The sequence below is a fragment of the Tachyglossus aculeatus genome, chromosome 4, assembly GCF_015852505.1.
Source record: "Tachyglossus aculeatus isolate mTacAcu1 chromosome 4, mTacAcu1.pri, whole genome shotgun sequence".
In the NCBI taxonomy this organism is placed as follows: Eukaryota; Metazoa; Chordata; class Mammalia; order Monotremata; family Tachyglossidae; genus Tachyglossus; species Tachyglossus aculeatus.
In genome coordinates, this window is record NC_052069.1 from 14,915,070 (window position 1) to 14,939,032 (window position 23,963).

General features: G+C 42.8%; 1 non-coding gene across 1 annotated transcript; it reads right to left on the reverse strand.

Annotated features, from left to right (window-relative positions):
- Positions 1 to 22,438: 22,438 nt before the first annotated feature.
- On the reverse strand, positions 22,439 to 22,576 carry LOC119928020. The gene has a single exon (XR_005450981.1). It is a non-coding gene; the product is annotated as a small nucleolar RNA SNORA7 (small nucleolar RNA).
- Between the last annotated feature and the right edge of the window lie 1,387 nt (positions 22,577 to 23,963).

Genomic DNA, 23,963 nt, shown 5'->3' on the forward strand with positions numbered 1-23,963 from the left:
GCCTCGGCCTGAGAGTCAGAAAATCTGAGTTTTAATCCCGCCTCTGCCACAACCTGGGGCAAGACATTTAACTTTTCTGTATCTCCTTTTTCTCTACTGTAAAATGGGGATTCAGTATCTGTTCTCCCTCCTACACTGTGGCTCAGTGGAAAGAGCGTGGGCTTTGGAGTCAGAGGTCATGGGTTCAAACCCCGCCTCTGCCAATTGTCAGCTGTGTGACTTTGGGCAAGTCACTTAGCTTCTCGGTGCCTCAGTTACTTCATCTGTAAAGTGGGGATTAAGACTGTGAGCCCCCAGTGGGACATCCCGATCACCTTGTAACCTCCTCAGCACTTAGAACGGTGCTTTGCACATAGTAAGTGCTTAATAAATGCTATTATTATTATTATTATTATTATTATTATTATTATTACTTAGACTGTGAACCCCACGTGGGAGAGGTATTGTATCCAACCTCAATCCCTTGTATCCACCCCAGTGCTTAGTACTTAGCCTAAAGTAAGCACTTAATATTAACCAAAATTATCATCGTGATTATTATTATTATTGTTAGTAGTAGTAGTAGTATCATTATTGGAGGAGGGGAAAATGGAAGTGAAGGGAGGGAGGGAAGAAGGGAGCTTTACTGCTTTGCTACCCACCTGCTACTTAATAATAATGATGGCATTTGTTAAGCGCTTACTATGTGCACAGCACTTTTCTAAGTGCTGGGGGGGATACAAGGTGATCAGGTTGTCCCACGTGGGGCTCACAGTTTTAATCCTCATTTTACAGATGAGGAAACTGAGGTACAGAGAACTGAAGTGACTTGCCCAAAGTCACACAGCTGACAAGTGGCAGAGCCGGGATTTGAACCTATGACCTCTGACTCCAATGCCTGGGCTCTTTCCACTGAGCCCCGCTGCTTCTCAAAACAGTTTTGTCCCTCCGCTCCAGCCTCAGATTCAGGGCCTGTGGGCTGGGGAAATGATACTGTGGGATTAAGTGGCCATTAGAAGGAATTGAGAACATTTTTCTCTCTTTTCTTTTAATGACATTTGTTAAGCATTCATTCATTCAATCGTGTTTATTGAGCACTTACTGTGTGCAGAGGACTGTACTAAGCACTTGGGAAGTACAAGTTGGCAACATATAGAGACGATCTCTACCCAACAGCGGGCTCACAGTCTAAAAGCGCTTACTATATGCCAGGCACTGTATTAAGTGCTGGGGGAGATCTCCTCCAGGAGGTCTACCCAGCTTAAGCCCCACTTTTTCTCATCTCCCACTCCCTTCTGCATTGCCCTGAATTGCTCCCTTTGCTCTTCCCCATTCCCAGCACCAAAGCACTTATGTCCATATCTGCCATTTTATTGATTTGTACTGATGTCTGTCTCCCCCACTCTAGACTGTAAGCTCACTGTGGGCAGAGAAAAGAAGTAAAGTGACTTGTCCAAGGTCAAACAATGAGCTGGGTATGGAACCCAGGTCCTCTGACAGGTTTGGGCCAGCTGCCCAGCTGGGATGGACAGAGGGGATTCACCATGGAGCAAGGAAAACACCATGAGCCTTCCAGTCCCCACCCCACAGCATTATGCGTATATGTTTATATCTATAATTCTATTTATTTATATTGATGCCTGTTTATAATAATAATAATGTTGGCATTTGTTAAGCGCTTACTATGTGCCAAGCACTGTTCTAATCACTGATCACTGTTCTTAGCACTGAACACTGTTCTAAGAGCTGAGCATATCTGCTCCCCCACCCTCACCCCACCCCTAGACTGTAAGCCCGGTGTGGGCAGGGATTGTCTCTCTTTATTGCTGAATTGTAATAATAATAATAATAATAATAATAATGGTATTTGTTAAGTGCTTAGTATGTGCAAAGCACTGTTCTAAGCCCTGGGGAGGATACAAGATGATGAGGTTGTCCCATGTGGGGCTCACAGTCTTCATCCCCATTTTCCACATGAGGTAACTGAGGCATAGAGAAATTAAGTGACTTGCTCTAAGTCACACAGCTGACAATTGGTGGAGCCGGGATTTGAACCCATGACCCCCGACTCCCAAGCCCGTGCTCTTTACATGGAGCCACTCTGCTTACCAAGCACTTAGTACAGAGCTCTGCACACAGTAAAGCACTCAACAAATATGTTTAAATGAATTGAATAAATGAATGACTGAGGGATGCATGAAACAGGAAAGCATTGGGAAAAGTTGTCATCAGGCACCACTCTAGAAGCCAACTGATCCAGTGGCCCTGGACAACTGAGAAGCAGTGTGGTCTAGTGGAAAGAGCATGGGCCCGGGTCTCAGAGGACTTGGGTTCTAATCCCGGCTCTGCTGCATTCCTGCTGTGAATTTGGACCAGTTACCTAGCTTCTCTGTGCCTCAGTTTCCAACTTCCATTCATTCAGTCGTATTTATTGAGCACTTGCTGTGTGCAGAGCACTGTACTAAGCGCTTAGGAAGTATGAGTTGGCAACATATAGAGACGGTCCCTACCCAACAGTGGGCTCACAGTCTAGAAATTGGTAAAATGGAGATACAAAAATACCCATTGTCCATCCTACTGTGACTGAGACCTCTCCATGTGGGACACAGTCTAAGTCCAACCCAATTATCTTCTATGGCGGCGCTTAGTACGATGTCTGGCACATTGGAAGTGCTTAATAAATGCCTCAGATATTGTTATTAAGCTGCCAATCTAGGTTCAGCAAAGGTCTGGGGACTGCACTGGCCATTTTGCTTGGTTCAAGCATCACCTGTACTAAAAAATCCCAACAGGTTCTCAAACAATGTTGGAGCGAAATAGAGCCTCCCTTTCATTTCTTAACCTCTTTTTAGTTGCTACAGCCATACTCTCTCACATGTGAGCACGCCCTCACCTCCCCCGCCAACACACTTATCAACAGTAACAGTGTCCTTGCAAATGTTATAAAACAGATTGTCAAAAAATCTCCAGCCATGCAACAGACAAGCTTCGGAAAATATGAAAAACTACGCTCAGATGTAAACAATATCAAGGATACTGTTTGCTTTCTTTTTTAGAAAAATTCCACTTTTAACCTGTTGTGGTTGAAACATGTTTTAAGAACGTGTTCTTTCCATAAATGCATCTTATTCTGAAGAAGGTAACGTGGCAGTCATTCCCAAGTATTTTTAAGGTGTCTTTCAAGAACTTTAGCATCTGCCTAAATCTGTTTCAGACTGTTAGACCCTGAGTTTATTGAAATGCCTCAGAGTGAAACTCCGAGGCACACAACTGCAAATACCACCCAGGTGCCACCCACCAAGACAAATCCATTGATTAGAGAAGCAGCGTGGCTCAGTGGAACGAGCACAGGCTTGGGAGTCAGAGGTCATGGGTTCGAATACCAGCTCCGCCAGTTGTCAGCTGTGTGACCTTGGGCAAGTCACTTAACTTCTCTGGGCTGCATTTCCCTCATCTGTAAAATGGGGATGAAGACTGTGAGCCCCACGTGGGACAGCCTTGATCAGCTTGTATCCCCCACAGCGCTTAGAACACTTGACACATAGTAAGCGCTTAATACCACCATTATTATTATTGCTATTATTATTATTGTTATTATTATTATTATTATTATTATTATCATCCATGGTGCCACCAGCCATTTTAACTAAAGTGACCCCAAAATCCCAGTGTTAATAAGACACTTACTAAGACCTAACAGGGGACCTGGATTCTAATCCCAGCTCTGCCACTCGTCTGCTGTGTGACTTTGGGCTAATCACTTTGCTTCTCTGTGCCTCAGTTACCTCATCTGTGAAATAAACAATAATAAATAATGGTATTTGTTAAATGATTAACTATGTGCCAGGCACTGTACTAAGTGCTGGAGTGGATACAAGCAGATCAGGTTGGACGTAGTCCCTGTTCTATGTGGGGCCCTATTCATTCATTTATTCAATCATATTTATTGAGCACTTCTTGTGTGTAGAGCACTGTACTAAGCGCTTGGGAAGTACAAGTTGACAACATATAGAGACGGTTCTTCCCAACAGTGGGCTCACAGCCTCAGTCCCCATTTGACAGATGAGGTGACTGAAGGCCAGAGAAATGAAGTGACTTACCCAAGGTCGCACAGCAGACAAGTGCTGGAGTCAGAATTAGAACCCATGATCTTCTGACTCTCAGGCCCGTGCTCTATCTGCTAGACCACACTGCTTCCCTTCAAAATGGGGTTTGAAACTGTGAGCCCCATGTGGGACAGGGACTGTGCCCAACCTGATTTGCTTGTCTCCACCTCATTGCTTAGTACAGTGCCTGGCACATAGTAAGCACTTACCAAATACCATAATTATTAATTACTACAGTGCCTGCCATAATACCACTTAAGTACTGTTATTATCACTGTTATCATTATTATTAAATACCACAATTATCATCATTATTGTTATGAGAGCTAGCTCTCTTCCTCCCTTCAAAGCCCTACTGAGAGCTCACTTCCTCCAGGAGGCCTTCCCAGACTGAGCCCCCTCCTCACCCTCCCCATCCCCTCTGCCTTACCTCCTTCCCCTCCCCACAGCACCTGTATATATATATGTATATATGTTTGTACGGATTTGTTACTCTATTTATTTATTTTATTTGTACATAATTATTCTATTTATTTTATTTTGTTAATATGTTGTGTTTTGTTCTCTGTCTCCCCCTTCTAGACTGTGAGCCCACTGTTGAGTAGGGACCATCTCTATATGTTGCCAACTTGTACTTCCCAAGCGCTTAGTACAGTGCTCTGCACACAGTAAGCGCTCAGTAAATACAATTGAATGAATGAATTATGAAAAACCATAATCATGCTTTCTACATCACCAGTCAAAATCTTGGAATTCCAAAGTCTTACATCAATTTTCAAGACAACAGAATGGGCAAGTAGTGCGGGAGTTATAGGACCTGGGTTCTAATCCTAGCTCTGACAATCGCTTGTTGTGTGACCTTGGGTGAGTCACACTTTCTCTGTGCTTCAGTTTCCTCAACTGTAAAATGAGGATTAAATACCGGTTTTCCCTCCTATTTAGACTGGAAGCCCCAAGCAGGACAGTGACTGTGTCCGACTTAATGAACCTGTGCCTAGTCCAGAGCCCAGAACAGTGTTTGACACATAGGAAGTGCTTAACAAATACCATAAAAAAAGATGAATTTATAAATGTGTTTGAAGGCCCTAAATTAGAGAAGAGCACAATGTTTGTAGTGGTGTTCAAAAGGAATGAGTCTCTGAGTAGACAGTGACTGTTCTCTGCTAACGTTATTGTAGTCTCCTAAAAGCTGGTACGGTGCTCTGAACACAGTAAGCACTCAATGAATACCATAGATTGAGAGATTGATTGATTGATTGACAGAGAGTGGTATATTATGTTTCCCAAGATATTTATTTATACTACTGTCTGTCTCCTCCTCTTGACTATGAGCTGGTTATGGTCAGGGAACGGGACTGGTGATTCTCTTGTATTGTAATAATAATAACAATAATGATGGCATTTGTTAAGTGCTTACTATGTGCAAATCACTGTTCTAAGCACTGGGGAGGATACACCATGATCACATTGTCCCACGTGGGGCTCACAGTCTTCATATCCCTTCTACAGATGAGTGAACTGAAGCACAGAGAAGTTGAGTGACTTGCCCAAAGTCACACAGCTGACAATTGGCGGAGCAGGGATTTGAACCCATAAGCTCTGACTCCCAAGCCCGGGCGCTTTCCATTGAGCCACGCGGTGCTCTGCACATAGTAATTACTCAATAAATGCTATTGATTGATGTATTGATTGCTTTCCCTACCTCTTAGACTGGAAGCTCATTCATTCAATCAATCAATCATATTTACTGAGCATTTACTGTGTGCGGAGCACTGTACTAAGCACTCGAAAAGGACAATTTGGCAAGAGATAGAGACAATCCCTACGCAACAACGGGCTCACAGTCTAGAAGTCCATGTAGGGATGTAACTGTGTCTGGTCTGATTCCATCCCCCCCATCTTACCTCCTTCCCTTCCCCACAGCACCTGTATATATGTATATATGTTTGTACATATTTATTACTCTATTTATTTATTTATTTATTTATTTTACTTGTACATATCTATTCTATTTATTTTATTTTGTTAGCATGTTTGGTTTTGTTCTCTGTCTCCCCCTTTTAGACTGTGAGCCCACTGTTGGGTAGGGACTGTCTCTATATGTTGCCAATTTGTACTTCCCAAGCGCTTAGTACAGTGCTCTGCACACAGTAAGCACTCAATAAATACGACTGATGATGACGATGATGATGATGATTCACTACAATGCATGACACACAGTATTCTTGTAACACACCCCATTATTGTTATTATTATCATTACTATTAGTAGTACTAAGTTTCTCCCTTTCAGTGTAGACTGTAAGTTCCTCTGAGACTGTAAGCTTGTGGGACGAGCATGTGTCTGTTATATTGTTACACTGCAGTCTCCCAGACAGTGCAGTGCTCCGCTCCCAGTAAATGCTCAATAAACATGATTGACTAAAATGTGGCCATTTGGAGCACTTAGCAATTTCCGATTTTTTCTTTCGGTTGAAGCCCTGACACTGCCTGGACTCGGCTCACAGAACTGTGGGATTGTTTTTTTAACCGGAGCAAACAGTTCACCTTCCAACATCCCGAGACATTTTATTTTGCCAAGATGCCATTTCACCCACCTAATTTTCTGCCATTATTTATTTAAGGCTGGGCCGAACAGCTGGGACTCCTGAACGTTTTACCTTGTTACAACTCTTAATGTTTCTCTAATAAAATGGAGATGATTTATGACATGCTCACACAGGAACCTTCTCTGGACTCTCAATTGGCTGTTTTATATAACTATTTGGGAGAGCAGATGTAAGCTCTTGCGGTTCCATCAAAAGAATATTCCGTTACCGCATTGAAACCATCTGCACACAGACAGTACTCTCATGGTTATTCACCACGGACCCTTGGCCTGAAAGTAGATGAACAGGCTCAGGGTGTTCAACCAGCTCTAGATTTTAGGCTGTTTTTGGTGTTTCTTCAGTATGTAAGTTTCATATTCCTCAGATAATGCTGGCCAAGAGAAGACAGATTGAAAAATAATAATAACATTTGTTAAACACTTACAATGCGCCTGGCATTCATTCATTCATTCAATCGTATTTATTTATTCATTCATTCAATCGTATTTATCGTGTTCAGCGCTTAGAACAGTGCTTTGCACATAGTAAGCGCTTAACAAATGCTATTATTATTATTATTATTATTATTATTATGCATTTACTGTGTGCAGAGCACTGTACTAAGCACTTGGGAAGTACAAGTTGGCAACAAATAGAGACGGTCCCTACCCAACAGTGGGCTCACTGTCTAGACGGGGGAGACAGATAACAAAACAAAACATATTAACAAAATAAAATGAATAGAATAGTAAATATGTACATGCACTGTACAAAGCTCTGGGGTGGTTACAACCAAATTGGGTTGGACACAGTCCCTATTCCATGTGGGGCTCACAGACTCAATCCCCATTTTACAGATGAAGTAACAGGCCCAGAGAAGTGACGTGACTTGTCCAAGGTCACACAGCAGACAAGTGGCAGAGCCGGGAATAGAACCCATACCTTCTTACTCCCAGGCTGGTGGTTGATCCACTACACCATGCTGTTTCCCATTAATAACAATAATTATGGCATTTATTAAGCGCTTACTATGAGCAGAGCATTGTTCTAAGTGCTGGTGCTCTCCAGAAAGATGAGACAGGGTCAGGTCTTTCTTCAGGTCCTGAGAATTCTTTCATTCATTCATTCTTTCATTTATTCATTCAATCGTATTTATTGAGTGCTTACTGTGTGCAGAGCACTGTACTAAGTGCTTGGGAAGTACAAGTTGGCAACATATAGAGATGGTCCCTACCCAACAGTGGGCTCACAGTCTAGAAGGGGGAGACAGAGAACAAAACAAAACATATTAACAAAATAAAATAAATACAATAAATATGTACAAATAAATAAATAAATAAATAAATAGCGTACTAAATACATACAAACATATATACATATATACAGGTGCTGTGGGGAGGGGAAGGAGGTAAGATGGGGGGGATGGAGAGGGGGATGAGGGAGAGAGGAAGGAGGGGGCTCAGTCTGGGAAGGCCTCCTGGAGGAGGTGAGCTCTCAGCAGGGCCTTGAAGGCAGGAAGAGAGCTGGCTTGGCGGAGGGGCAGAGGGAGGGCATTCCAGGCCTGGGGGATGACATGGGCCGGGGGTCGATGGCGGGACAGGCGAGAGTGAGGTACAGTGAGGAGATTAGCGGCGGAGGAGCGGAGGGTGCGGGCTGGGCTGTAGAAGGAGAGAAGGGAGGTGAGGTAGGAGGGGGCAAGGGGATGGACAGCCTTGAAGCCCAGGGTGAGGAGTTTCTGCCTGATGCATAGGTTGATTGGTAGCCACTGGAGATTTTTGAGGAGGGGAGTAACATGCCCAGAGTGTTTCTGGACAAAGACAATCTGGGCAGCGGCGTGAAGTATGGATTGAAGAGGGGAGAGACAGGAGGATGGGAGATCGGAGAGGAGGCTGATACAGTAATCCAGATGGGATAGGATAAGAGCTTGAACGAGCAGGGTAGCAGTTTGGATGGAGAGGAAAGGGCGGATCTTGGCAACGTTGCGGAGGTGAGGCCGGCAGTTTTCGGTGATGGCTTGGATGTGAGGGGTGAACGAGAAAGCAGAGTCGAGGATGACACCAAGGTTGCGGGCTTGTGAGACGGGAAGGATGGTAGTGCCGTCAACAGTGATGGGAAAGTCAGGGAGAGGGCAGGGTTTGGGAGGGAAGACAAGGAGTTCAGTCTTGGACATGTTGAGTTTTAGGTGGCGGGCAGACATCCAGATGGAGATGTTCTGAAGGCAGGAGGAGATGCGAGCCCGGAGGGAGGGAGAGAGAGCAGGGGCAGAGATGTAGATTTGGGTGTCATCAGCGTAAAGATGATAGTTGAAGCCGTGGGAGTGAATGAGGTCACCAAGGGAGTGCGTGTAGATCGAGAACAGAAGGGGACCAAGAACTGAACCTTGAGGAACCCCCACAGTAATGGGATGGGAGGGGGAGGAGGAGCCTGTAAAAGAGACTGAGAATGAACGACCGGAGAGATAAGAGGAGAACCAGAAGGGGACGGAGTCTGTGAAGCCAAGGTTGGATAGCGTGTTGAGGAGAAGGGGTGGTCCACAGTGTCGAAGGCAGCTGAGAGGTCGAGGAGGATTAGGATAGAATGAGGAGGATTAGGATAGAATGATCCAATCTGTGTGAGGCAAGGATATTTTTTGATGGCTGGTTTTTACTACAAATTCCCATTTTTGCCCCGGTTTCCAACTACTGGAATGTATCTGCAATACTGTTCCCTGATACTCCCGCCAAAGTCTATCCAAATAGCCCTAATGCTTGCACTTGGGACTGATTCACCTATGACACTTCAGACTCCCTCCTCACAGCCAGCCCTGTTCTTGGATTCTAATGCCAACTCCTAACAACTCCCAACTCCTCCCAACTCCTGGAAGCTGCGTGGCTCAGTGGAAAGAGCCCAGGCTTTGGAGTCAGAGGTCATGGGTTCAAATCACAGCTCCACCACTTGTCAGCTGTGTGACTTTGGGCAAGTCACTTCACTTCTTTGGGCCTCAGTAATCTCATCTGTAAAATGGGGATTAAGACTGTGAAGCCCCACGTGGGACAATTTGATCAGCTTGTATCCCCCCAGCACTTAGAACAGTGCTTTGCACATAGTAAATTTTATTATTATTATTATTATCATTATTGTTATTATTATTATATACATGTCTGTAATTTATGTATTTATTTCAATGTCTATCTCCCTCTATAGACTGTAAGTTCATCGTAGACAGTTAGCACATGACTACCAACTCTGTCTCAATGAACTCTCCAAGGGCTCTGCACTCAGGAAACACTCAAAAAATATGATTGACTGACATGAGAAATTTACTTGGGATTATTCTCCAAAATAATTTTTCGTTTTCATCAAGCAGACTTCCACAGATTTAGAAATGAATGTTACGTATGTAATAGTAATAATTTAAAATATAATATTTAAGTGCTTACTATACATTCATTCAATCATATTTATTGAGTGCTCACTGTGTGCAGAGCACTGTACTAAGCGCTTGGGAAGTACAAATTGGTAACATATAGAGACGGTCCTTACCCAACAGCGGGCTCACAGTCTAGAAACTCAGTTGTGGGGGGAGACAATGTTCCATTCAAATCAAATGTAACAATAACCCACAACCCTCGTGCCAAGCACTGGGGCAGATAAAATATAATCAGGTCAAATGCATTCCCTATTCCACACTGTAGAATCTTAGACTGTAAGCCTCTGAGGGACACAGGATTCGAACCCATGACCTCTGACTCTCAAGCCCGGGCTCTTTCCACTAAGCCACGCTACTTCTCAGATCTGGGTTCTGGATCTGGATTCTAACCCCGGCTCTGCCACTTGCCTGCCTTATGATCTTGAACAAGTCATTTCACTTCACGCTGAGAAGCAGTGTGGCTCCGTGGAAAGAGCACGGGCTTTGGAGTCAGAGGTCATGGGTTCAAATCCCAGCTCCACCACTTGTCAGCTGTGTGACTTTGGGCAAGTCACTTCACTTTTCTTTGCTTCAGTACCCTCATCTGTAAAATGGGGATTAAGCCTGAGCCCCACATGGGACAACTTGATCACATTGTAACCTCCCCAGTGCTTAGTACAGTGCTTTGCACATAGTAAGTGTAAGTGCTTAATAAATGCTATCATAATAATTATTATTATTATTCTCTGTGCCTCAGTTACATTTTCTGTAAAACAGAGATAAAGACTGTGAGCCCTATGTGGGACAGAGACCTGCTAGCTTGTATCTACTTCAGCATTTAGTACAGTGCCTGGCACATTGTAAGTGCTTAACAAATATCACAATTATTAATATTATTATAGGGCTCTGCACTCAGTAAGCACTCAGTAAATGCTCTGCACACAGCAAGCCCTCAAAAAATATGACTGACTGACTCAATGAATAAATACCACTTATGATTGATTGTAGAGAGACAGGAGGTCAGTGAACACACTTGCATATATTTGTACATATTTATTACTTTATTTATTTTACTTGTACATATTTACTACTCTATTTTATTAATGATGTGCATATAGCTATAATTCTATTTATCCTGATGGCTTTGGCAACAATCTACTTGTTTTGTTTTGTTGTCTGTCTTGCCCTTCTAGACTGTGAGCCCGTTGTTGGGTAGGGACCATCTCTATATGTTGCCCACTTGTACTTCCCAAGCGCTTAGTACAGTGCTCTGCACACAGTAAGCGCTCAATAAATATGATTGAAGGAATGAACGAGAAAAAGCAATCATAATGGCAGGATATGATAAATTCACTCATTCATTCAATCGTATTTATTGAGCGCTCACTGTGTGCAGAGCACTGTACTAAGCGATTGGGAAGTACAAGTTTGCAACATATAGAGACGGTCCCTACCCAACAGCGGGCTCACAGTCTAGAAGGGGAAGTCTAAAAGATAAATGCTTAGATAAGCATAGAAGTTTGAATGAAGAGATAATGTGGATTTTAACAGTGTTGTGAAGCTAAAACTTACAGGGTTTAGCGACAGATTGGATATGTGTGTTGCACAAAAATGATGAATTGAGGACAATGCCAATGTTATGGGCTTGTTAGAGAGGATAGTGAAGTTGTCTACATTGCTGGGAAATCAATCAATCATATTTATTGAGTCATTACCGTAGGCAGATCACTGTACTAAGTACTTGAGAGAGTACAATATGACAGGTGGTTCTCTGCTCACTATGAACTTTTTGCCCAGAGGGGGAAACAAACAGTAATATTAAAAAAAAAATGGATAAGTACATAGGGGCTGTGAGGCTGAGGAATGGGTGAAAAGAAGCATGCCAATCCAAATGCAAGGACAACACAGAAGGGAATGAGAGAAGAGGAAATGAAGGCTTAGTCAGGAAAGTCTTCTGGGAAATGATGTGTTTTTAATAAGACTTTGAAGCTGAGGAGACTGATCTTCTATCGGATATGAAGAGGAAGGGCATTCCGGGCCAGAGGCAGGACATGGATGAGAGATTGGTGGCAAAATAGAGGAGATCCAGATACAGGGAGTAGATTGCCATTAGAGAAATGAAGTGTGGGGGCTGGGTTATAGTAAGCAATCAGGGAGGTAAGGTGGGTGTTCCCTGTGAGGATCACAACTGGAGAGTTTCCCATACTCTACCAGTCTCGGCTATGGGATGGAGAATCAGAAGCAGCATGGCTCAATCGTTTAGTACACTGCTCTGCTCACAGTAAGTGCTCAATAAATACGATTGAATGAATGAAAGAGCACGGGCTTAGGAGTCAAGAGTCATGGGTTCTAATCCCAGCTTTGCCACTTGTCAGCTGTGTGACTTTGGGCAAGATTCACTCCTCTGTGCCGCAGTTACCTCATCTGTAAAATGGGGATTAAAGACTGTGAGCCCCATGTGGGACAACCTGATTACCTTGTATCTCCCCCAGCACTTAAAACAGTGCCTGGCACATAGTAAGCGCTTAACAAATACCATCATTATTATTATTATTATTATTATTATACTCATTCCATTCCTAGCTTGGGCAGTGGCCCGCAAGTGGAAGGCAATCTGCTATGAGTAAAAACTCACCTGCGCTGGACAGCAGTGACATGGTAGAGACTCGAGGGTGGAAACTCAAGTTTACTGCATGGAAGAAGGCAATGATAAACCACTTCTGTATTTTTACCAAGAAAACTCTATGGATACATTACTAGAATGATTGCAGATGGAGGTGGGGCACTCTGGGAGAGACGTGTTCATGGAGTCATATGGGTCGGAGATGACTCGACAGTGTAGGACAAGACAAGGTGTGTCTGGGGGTAGGACAAGGAGATTGTGTTTTTAAAAACCTGTGGTAAGAAGCTTCTGTTTGATGTGGAAGTGGATGTGCAACCACTGTAGGTTTTTGAGGAGAGGGGAAATGTGGACTGAACATTTTTGTAGAAATACGATCTGGGCAGTAGAGTAAAGTATGGAACTGGAGAGGAGAGAGACAGGAGGCAGAAAAGGTCAGCAAGGAGGCTGACACAGTAATTAAGATGGGATAATATAAGTTCTGGCAGTTTGGATGGAAAGGAAAGGGGAGATTATAGTGATGTTGTGAAAGTTGAACTGACAGGACACATTGACTATGTGGGTTGAATGAGAGATGAATCAAGGGTAACACGAAGATTACGGGTTTATGAGACAGGGAGGATAGTGGTACTGTCTACAGTGATGGGAAAGTTGAAGAGAGGACAGGGTTTGGGTGGGAAGATAAAGGGTTTTGTTTTGGACATCGACATTAAGTTTGAGGTGTCAGTGGGACATCCAAGTAGAGAGGTCCCGAAGGCAGGAGGAAATACGAGACTGCAGAGAGGGAGAGAGGTCAGGGCTGGAGAGGTAGACTTGGGAGTCAATCAATCAATCAATCAATCAATCAATTGTACTTATTGAGCACTTACTGTGTGCAGAGCACTGTACTAAGCACTTGGGAAGTAGAAGTTGGCAACATATAGAGACAGTCCCTACCCAACACTGGGCTCACAGTCTAGAAGGGGGAGACAGAGAACAAAACCAAACATATTAACAAAATAAAATAAATAGAATAGATATGTACAAGTAAAATAAATAGAGTAATAAACATGTACAAACATATATACATATATACAGATGCTGTGGGGAAGGGAAGGAGGTAAGACGTGGGGATGGAGAGGGGGATGAGGGGGAGAGGAAGGAAGGGGCTCAGTGTGGGAAGGCCTCCTGGAGGAGGTGAGCTCTCAGTAGGGCTTTGAAGGGAGGAAGAGAGCTAGCTTGGCGGATGGGCAGAGGCAGGGCATTCCAGGCCCGGGGGATGACGTGGGCCGGGGGTCTACGGTGGGACAGGCGAGAACGAGGCATGGTGAGCAGATTAGCGGCAGAGGAGCAGAGGGTGCGGGGTGGGCTGGAGAAGGAGAGAAGGGAGGTAAGGTAGGAGGGGGCGAGGTGATGGACAGCCTTGAAGCCCAGGGTGAGGAGTTTCTGCCTGATGCGCAGATCGATTGGTAGCCACTGGAGATTTTTGAGGAGGGGAGTAACATGCCCAGAGAGTCACCTGGGGAGGAATGGTAGCTGAAACATGGTGTAGTGGCAGGAAGAGGAGTGTAGGGACCTGAGGGGTAGTGAATAGGATTCCCCAAATCTGCGATAGAATGGGAAATTTGGAATGCTTTAGGACTCAGAGGGAGATGAGTAGTGTCTGGTCACTCCTACAATGACTCTAAGTCAGAGGGAGAACAGGTATTCAATTCCCATTTTACAGATAAGGAAATTGAGGCATAGAGAATTGAACTGACTTCCCGAGGTCACATTGCAGGCAGGTGGTAGAACCAGGATTAGAAGCCAGGGCTCTGGACTTCAAGGTCTGTGCTCTTTCCACTAGGATTGAGCACCGACAGGAGAGTCGGAAGATTTTTCATTCATTCATTCAATTGTATTTATTGAGCGCTTACTGTGTGCAGAGCTCTGTATTAAGTGCTTGGGAGAGTGCAATACAACAATAAACAGGCACATTCCCTGCCCACAATGCTCTTTTACACTCTAGAGTGGGGGGACTCAGATATTAATATAAATAAATTTTAGATATAATAAATAAATTACAGATATTGAGCCCCAGCTCCATCATTCATCTACCCCTCTAGACTGCAAGCTCACGGTGGACAGGGAATCTGTCTGCTTACTGTTATATTGTGCTCTCCCAAGCACTTAGTACAGTGCTCTGGCTCTGCACACAGTAAGAGCTCAATCAATGCCATTGAGTGAATGAATGAATCATCTGCTGTGTGACCATTGGCAAGTCATTTTACTTCTCTCTGTCTCAGTTATCTCATCTGTAAAATGGGGATTAAGACTGTGAGCTCCATGTGGGACAGAAGCAGTTTCCCACCTGATTAACTTGGATCTAAATATGGTTAGTACTGTGCCTGGCACATAGTAAGCATAGAACAAATACCGCAATTGTTACATTATTATTATTATTATTATTATTATTATTATTATTATTATTATTATGCCCCCTCACGTCATTTGTGGCAAAGGAGCAGGAGAAAACTTATTTTCAGGCTGACTTTCATTTCAGCTAATTCCTCCCCCCACCCTCAGCTTAGAAGGAAAAAGACTGCAACCATAGTTTACCTGCTCAGAGGGCAATCAATCAATTTATGACAACTGGCCTTGACTTTTCTAACTATCGGGGTGGCTTACTGAAAATGAAAAGAGACCAATTTCCTTTTTCTTGCCCCAAATAATGTTGCAGAACAATGGGGAACACAACTGGAGTTTGGATGTGTATGGATGTGTAGACAATCTCTGGCCAAATGCAATCAGCGATTAATAATGACAGAGCTGGTTTAGTTTATTCAACAATTTTTGATCCCTGGACAGGAGTGGCAAGTCCTGTCCCTTAGCTAATTCTTTGCCAAAGTCAGATCCTTTTCCAGGGATGCAATTGTGAGCCCCATGTGGGGCAGAGATTGTGTCTGACCCAATTTGCTTGTAACGACCCCACGCTTAATTACAGTGATTGGCACATAGTAATCTCTTAGCAAAAACCACTATTATTATTACTTATCTGGAACGGGAGTTTTCATTAAAAATAAATCAGACCTTCAATCATTCATTCATTCATTCATTCAATTGTATTTATTGAGCGCTTACTGTGTGCAGAGCACTGTACTAAGCGTTTGGGAAGTACAAGTTGGCAACATATAGAGACGGTCTCTACCCAACAGTGGGCTCACAGTCTAGAAGGGGGAGACAGAGAACAAAACAAAACATATTAACAAAATAAAATAAATAGAATATGTACAACTAAAATAAATAAATAGAGTATTAAATGCGTAAAAACATATATACATATATACAGGTGCTGTGGGGCAGGGAAGGAGGTAAGGCAGTCGACCAATGTTATTTATAATACTTATGATGGTATTTCTTAATGAATCAATCGTATTTATTGAGCGCTTACTGTGTGCAGAGCACTGTACTAAGTGCTTGGGAAGTGCAAGTTGGGAACATATAGAGACAGTCCCTACCCAACAGTGTGCTCACAGTCTAAAAGCACTTACAATTTCTTAAGCACTTACAATATGCTAAGCACTGTTTATTGAGTGCATACTGTGTGCAGGGCATTCTTCATTCATTCATTTGATCATATTTATTGAGCGCTTACTGTGTGTAGAGCACTATACTAAGCACTTGGGAAGTACAAGTCTGCAAGCACTTGGAAGCATATAATATGAGTCGGTAGACACATTCCCTGAGAAGCAGCGTGGCTCCACAGAAAGAGCCCGGGCTTTGGAGTCAGAGGTCATGGGTTCGAATCCCAGCTCTGCCACATGTCTGCTGTGTGACCTTGGGCAAGTCACTTCACTTCTCTGAGCCTCAGTTACCTCATCTGTAAAATGGGGATGAAGACTGTGAGCCCCACGTGGGACAACTTGATCACCTTGTATCCCCACAGCGCTTAGAACAGTGCTTTGCACATAGTAAGCGCTTAACAAATGCCATCATCATTATTATTATTATTATTATTCCCTGGCCATAAGAGAACAGCATGATGTAGTGGAAAGAGTAAAAGCCTGGGACTCAGAAGGTTATGAGTTCTAATCCCAACTCTGCCCCTTGTCTGCGGTGTGACCTTGGGCAAGTCATTTCACTTCTCTGTGCCTCAGTCACCTCATCTGTAAAATGGGGATTAAGACTGTGAGCCCCATGTGGGACAGGGACTGTGTCCAACCCAATTTGCTTTTATCCACTACTTAATAATAATGACAATAATGGAATTTGTTAAGCACTTACTGTGTGTCCAGCACTGTTCTAACCCTGGCACATAGTAAGCACTTAATAAATACCATTATTATTATCTTTTTTTTGGCCACTGTCTGGGTATATACCAAATTCTCCTATAAAACTGGGGTTACATCCTTGGTGAGCCCCATGTTAAAGTAAACTTGTGTTCCAGTCTCCATATCTTTAATGGTCCCTCATAGAGGCACACAACTCTTTTTTTTTCCCAACTGCTCATTGCATTCTATCCAGGCGACTCAGCTTCTTGGGAGAAAGCGCCCTAAATTGTCTAACAGAATACCAGCCCAAACACATCAGTAAAATACTTATTCAGGACGAAATGGTGGGCACAAAATTTTCTTTCACTGAAACTTCTTTTGAACCTCACTTCTTATTCAAAGTCTACGGAGAATCGTAACTGAAAAAATCAGCTTTATTTGTACAGTACACATAATGCATAAATCAGGTGTCATGACAACAAATTAGCCCATTTTGGGGTTAAAGAGGTTAAAACTCTATTCATTCATTCATTCAATCGTATTTATTGAGCGCTTACTGTGTGCAGAGCACTGTTCTAAGGGCTTGGGAAGTAGAAGTCGGCAACATATAGAGACGGTCCCTACCCAACAACAGGCTCACAGTCTAGAAGGGGGAGACAGACAATAAAACAAAACATGTAGACAGGTGTCAAAATCGTCAGAACAAATAGAATTAAAGCTATATGCACATCATTAACAAAATAAATAGAATAGTAAATATGTACAAGTAAAATAGAGTAATAAATCTGTACAAATATATATACAAGTGCTGTGGGGAGGGGAAGGAGGTAGGGCTGGGGGGGATGGGAAGGAGGAGAGGAAAAAGGGGGCTCAATCTGGGAAGGGATCCTGTAGGAGGTGAGCTTTCAGTAGGGCTTTGAAGGGAGGAAGAGAGCTAGCTTGGCGGGTGTGTGGAGGGAGGGCATTCCTATTAGCTATATATTTCAAGACCAGCAAAAAAAACAAAAAAACTCTCAAATACATGGCATACCACAAAACCTTCAAATTTAAAGGTAACATTTAGAATATATTTTCCTTGGAACAGGCATTTCTGTAACAAGGTAGTTCTGCTGTTGATTTGCAGGAGTCCGTGTAAAATTTATATGACTATTTAAATGATACTTTCTCTCCTAGTCCTTTACCTCAGTCTATGTAAGCATTGTTTAGTTAAAAATGTGACATATAGGGATACTCGAGGGATAATTTATTAAAAACGGCAAGTAGCTCTGTCAGGGGATATAATAGGGCAATGTTTACACAAATTGTAACTCTAATTTAAAACATAAATACAGTCAGCCATTTCACATTGACAATTCAAACTGAAAGATTTATCAACATTGAACTGGTTTGTTTTAGCTATTACATTATAATATCATATATATGCATATTATATTACATATGCTGTTTTATTACATATGGCTTTCCACTGTACATTCTATTTTTATTGATTGAACACTAAAATCCAAATGAAACTCAATCATTTCATTTCCTTCCCATAAGATGGTTAACCAGCTTCTATGCACTTTCAAGATGGCCGAAGTTATCTAGAAAATTGTTTCAAGCCCGGACTGAATTTCGTATCAGCTGAAATTTATTCCGTTCCAAATTTGATTCCCAAATTTCTTCAGCATTCACCTTGAAATTGATTGTCACTTCCAATCCCATAAACGCATCTCCAAAATTCAGAATTTAACCCTGCCAAAAACTGTCCTATTGTATACAATTCTTCTATTCAGCCATTCTGAAAAAAACCATCATGTCCTCATCCAGTATTTTGCATTAGTCGTGGTCATTCAGTCATTCAGTCAGTATGTCAGTGAGTCAGTAGTATTTATTGAGAGCTAACTGTCTGCAGAGTGCTGTATTAAGTGCTTGGGAGAGTAATAATAATAATAATAATAATAATAATAATAATAATAATAATAATAATAATAATAATAATAATTGTTAAGTGTTTACTATGTGCCAAGCACTGTTCTAAGCACTAGAGTAGATACAAGGTTATCAGTTTGTCCCATGGGAGTCACAGTCTTAATCCCCATTTTCCAGATGAGGTCACTGAGGCACAGATAAGTGAAGTGACTTGCCCAAATTCACACAACTGATAACTGGCAGAGCCGGAATTAGAACCCACTACCTCTGACTCCCAAGCCTGGGCTCCTGCCCCTAAGCAACGCTGCTTCTCAATACAATATCACAACTTAACAGACAGATTTCCTGTCCACAGTAAGCTTACAGTTTAAAATATAAATCCATATTAATAAAAGGAAATACAATAAAATATAAATACATATTAATAAAAGGAAATACAATAAAATATAAATACATACAATTTTAGATATGTATATAAGTGCTGTGGGGCTGGAAGGGGAAACAAATAAAGGGAGCAATTCAGGAAGATGCAGACGGGAGTGGGAGAAGAGGAAAGGAGGGCTTAATAATAATAATAATGATGGTATTCGTTAAGTGCTTATGTTGTGCAAAGCACAGTTATAAGCACTGGGGAGGTTACAAAGTGATCAGGTTATCTGATGGGGGGCTTACAGTTTTAATCCCCATTTTACAGATGAGGGAACTGAGGCACAGAGAAGTTAAGTGACTTGCCCAAAGTCACACAGCTGACAGTTGGCCGAGCTGGGATTTGAACCTATGATCTCTGACTCCAAAGCCCGGGCTCTTAACACTGAGCCACGCTGCTTAGTTAGGGAAGGCTTCTTGGAGAAGATGTGCCTTCAATAAGGTTTTGTAGGAGGGGAGAGTCATTGTCTGTTGGATATGAAGAGGGAGGGAGTTCCAGACCAGAGGGGGGGGGGGGGGGGGAGGAGGAGGAGGAGGAGGAGAGGGGGGAGGAGGAGGAGGAGGAGGAGGAGGAGGAGGAGGAGGAGGAGAAGAAGAAGAAGAAGAAGGAGAAGAAGAAGAAGAAGAAGAAGGATTGGCATTTGTTAAGCACTTACTATGTGCAAAGGTGCAAAGCACGGTTCTAAGTGCTGGGGAGGATACAGGGTGATCAGGTTGTACCACGTGGGGCTCACAGTCTTAATCCCCATTTTACAGATGAGGTAACTGAGGCCCAGAGAAGTTAAGTGACTTGCCCAAGATCACACAGCTGACATGCTGTGGTGTCAGGATTCGAACCCATGACCTCTGACTCCAAAGCCCGGGCTCTTTCCACTGAGCCACGCTGCTTCTCTTCAGATTAACAGACAACAGATCGGAGGGGTGAGAGATGAGATGGAGGTATAGTGAGTAGGTTAGAATTGGAGGAGCCAAGTGCGCGGGCTGGCTTATAGTAAGGGAGTAGCATTCATTCATTTATTTGTATTTATTGAGCGCTTACTGTGTGCAGAGCACTGTACTAAGCGCTTGGGAAGTACAAGTTGGCAACATATAGAGACGGTCCCTACCCAACAGTGGGCTCACAGTCTAGAAGTCTAGTAGCAAGGTAAAGTAGGAGGGGTCAAGGTGATTAACCGCTTGAAAGTCGATAGTGAAGAGTAGTACGAGATATTCCATACCATTTATTAACTTGGGTGTATTCCTCCTTTCAAAAACTCAGCCAGCTGGAAGCTAAGTCCATTTTCAATCAAAAAGCAAAATTCAAGGTCTTGTAAATCAGCTGCATCATCGAGATATGTGAAATCCACTAGCAAATTAGCGATATACACATGTAGTGTTTTTAAAGAGTGACGCTATATTTTCTCTTTAATAGCTCTCATGTTAATGTATAATTGATCATTTATATCCAGGTCGCTAAGATATAAATTTCTAAGGGAGGAGAGCACTCTGGACTGAGATGAAAGCTAATTTCAATAAATTTCTTATTTTACTCAGGTGAAATGTTCTCAAAAGTATTATCTTAAGGAATGCTGCATGAAACAGCGTGGCCAAGTGGAAAGAGCAAGGGTCTTGGAGCTCTGCCACTCACCTGCTATGCGACCTTATAATAATAATCACTTTACTTTGAGTCACTTTGCTCCTCTGTGCCTCAATTTTCTCACCTATAAAATGGGGATTCCATAGCTGCTCTCTTTTCCTCTTAGACTGTGAGCCCCACGTGAGAAAGGGTCTGTGTCTTTCCTTATTATCTTGTATCTACCTCAGGGCTTAGCACAAGGCTTGGCACATACTAAGCACATAACAGGTATTTCACTTTCGTCATTAGGTCTATGCAAGTCTGCATGACAAAATAAAAAACTTGCAGCATTAATGTCTAATCTCTAATAATAATAATAATAATGACATTTGTTAAGCACTTACTACGTGCAAGCACTGTTCAAAGCACTGGGGGGCATACAAGGTGATCAGGGTGTCCCTCGTGGCTCACAGTCCTAATCCCCATTTTACAGATGAGGTAACTGAGGCCCAGAGAAGTTAAGTGACTTGCCCAAAGTCACACAGCTGACAAGTGGTGGAGCCGGAATTAGAACCCACGTCCTCTGGCTCCAAAGCCCGGATCTTTCCACTTATCATGATATATGGCACAATATATCATTATATAAAAGATAGTATATTGAGCCACACTTATCATAATATATGGCAACAATATATCATTATATAAAAGACAGTAAAGTATAAGGATTCCTTCATTCCTTCACTCAATGGTATTTATTGAGCATATACTGTGTGCAGAGCACTGTACTAAGCACTTGGGAAGTACAAGTCGACAACATATAGAGACGGTCCCTACCCAACAGCGGGCTCACAGTCTAGAAGAAATCCCACCCTAAGCGCTGTGACGTCATCCCCCTGATCATCATATCGCATCATCATTATTGTTATTACTATTATTGTTGTTACTATTATCATTATTACTATTATTATTAGAGTCTAAGATTGACGGTCAGGGATCTCAATGGAACAGGGCCCAGCTCGGGTCCAAGCCGGCCACCTGAAGCCTGCGATTCACTCATTCATTCATTCAATATGTATTCATCAATTCATTCGTATTTATTGAGAGCTTCCTGTGTGCAGAGCACTGGACTAAGCACCTTTATTCATTCATTCATTCAATCGTATTTATTGAGCGCTTCCTGTGTGCAGAGCACTGGACTAAGCGCCTTCATTCATTCATCCATTCAATCGTATTTATTGAGCGCTTCCTGTGTGCAGAGCACTGGAATAATTGCTTGGGAAGTACAAATCAACATGTAGAGCCCGATCTCATCATAATGTTCTGTTAGTGATGTTTCTGCCATAGCACTTGTGTGGCAGATACATCTCTGCCCGAATCAATCAATCAATCAATCGTATTTATTGAGCGCTTACTGTGTGCAGAGCATTGTACTAAGCGCTTGGGAAGTACAAGTTGGCAACATATAGAGACAGCCCCTACCCAGCTCTCCATCTGCAATTGTTCTGGCAGTGGTTCCATAGAGTTTACTTGGTAAAAATATGAAAGTGGTTTACCATTGCCTCCTTCCGTACAGTAAACTCGAGTCTCCGCTCTCGACTCTCTCCCGTGCCGCGGCTGCCCAGCACGGGTGAGTTTCGACTTGTAGCGGATGGCCTTCCACTCGCTAGCCACTGGCCAAGCTAGGACTGGAATGCGTAGGCCTCTGCTTGACTCTCCCTCCTGTAGACAACACTGGTAGAGGACTGGAAACTCTCCAGGTGTGACCCTGAGAGGGGAGCTTGGTTGTACACATCTATTCTATTTATTTTATTTGGTTAATATGTTTGGTTTTGTTCTCTGTCTCCCCCTTCTAGACTGTGAGCCCACTGTTGGGTAGGGACTGTCTCTATATGTTGCCAACTTGTACTTCCCAAGCGCTTAGTACAGTCCTCTGCACACAGTAAGCTCTCAATAAATACGACTGATTGATTGATTGATAGCACTTGTCGAATCGAAACCATCAAAGCTGAAATTTCCTATCCATATAGCCCCTAGAGATTAACAGCTTACTTGCAGAGAGGTATTACTGTCAGCGCTTAGAACAGTGCTTTGCACATAGTAAGCGCTTAACAAATGCCATCATTATTATTATTATTACCTGACAACAGCAGCCCAGAGGCTGCAGAAATCCCCATTTTGGGGCGGGAGAACCTAATTGAAGGGCAAAATTAGAATTCAAGAGTGGCATAGTGTTTGGCACATAGTAAGTGCTTAAAAAATGACCACAATTGTTTTTTCTACTACTTTTTAACCTTATTTTTCTTAATGTCCAAAATTATAGTTATGTTTAATCAATAAGTTATTATTATTATTATGCAATCTGAAGGACTGAGAGGGTATTATGCTATACTGTGGCAAATTTTAGAGTCCCTACTCTGCCAGATCTCTTAAAAATCCCAGCCATGAATTTGAAAGTACTTTTAAAAAATTATTAGCTCTCAAGTAAGTTTTGAATAGATTCCTCCCTTACATTGAGAATTTGATGAGTCCCAAGGTGCAGGATTAATTTTCTAGGGTGGTCTAGCTAGAAGCAGTGTGGCCTAGTGGAAAGAACACCAGCTTAGGAATCGGAGAACCTGGGCTCTAATTCTCACTCTGCCACTCGCCTACTGTGTGGGCAAGTCACTTCGCCCCTCTGGGCCTCAGCTTCCTCATCTGTAAAATCAGAATTGGAAACCTGTTCTCTCCCCCATTTAGCACAGCGAACCCCATGAGGGACAGGGAATGTGTCCAACCTAGTTATCTTCTATCTATCCCAGCGCTTAGTACAGTATTTAGAAGATTAGTACAGTATTTAGCACACATTAAATTGGGAAGCATAATGCCTCAGTGGAAAGAGCACGGGCTTTGGAGTCAGAGGTCATGGGTTCGAATCCCGACTCTGCCACATGTCTGCTGGGTGTCCTCGGGCAAGTCACTTAACTTCTCCGAGCCTCAGTTACCTCATCTATAAAATGGGGATTAAGACTGTGAGCCTCACGTGGGACAATTTGATCACCATGTATCCCCCAGCGCTTAGAACAGTGCTCTGCATATAGTAAGCGCTTAATAAATGCCATCAAAAAAAAAACATTAAACACTTAACAAATACCACAGTCATTACTCTCATTATCATTAACCGAA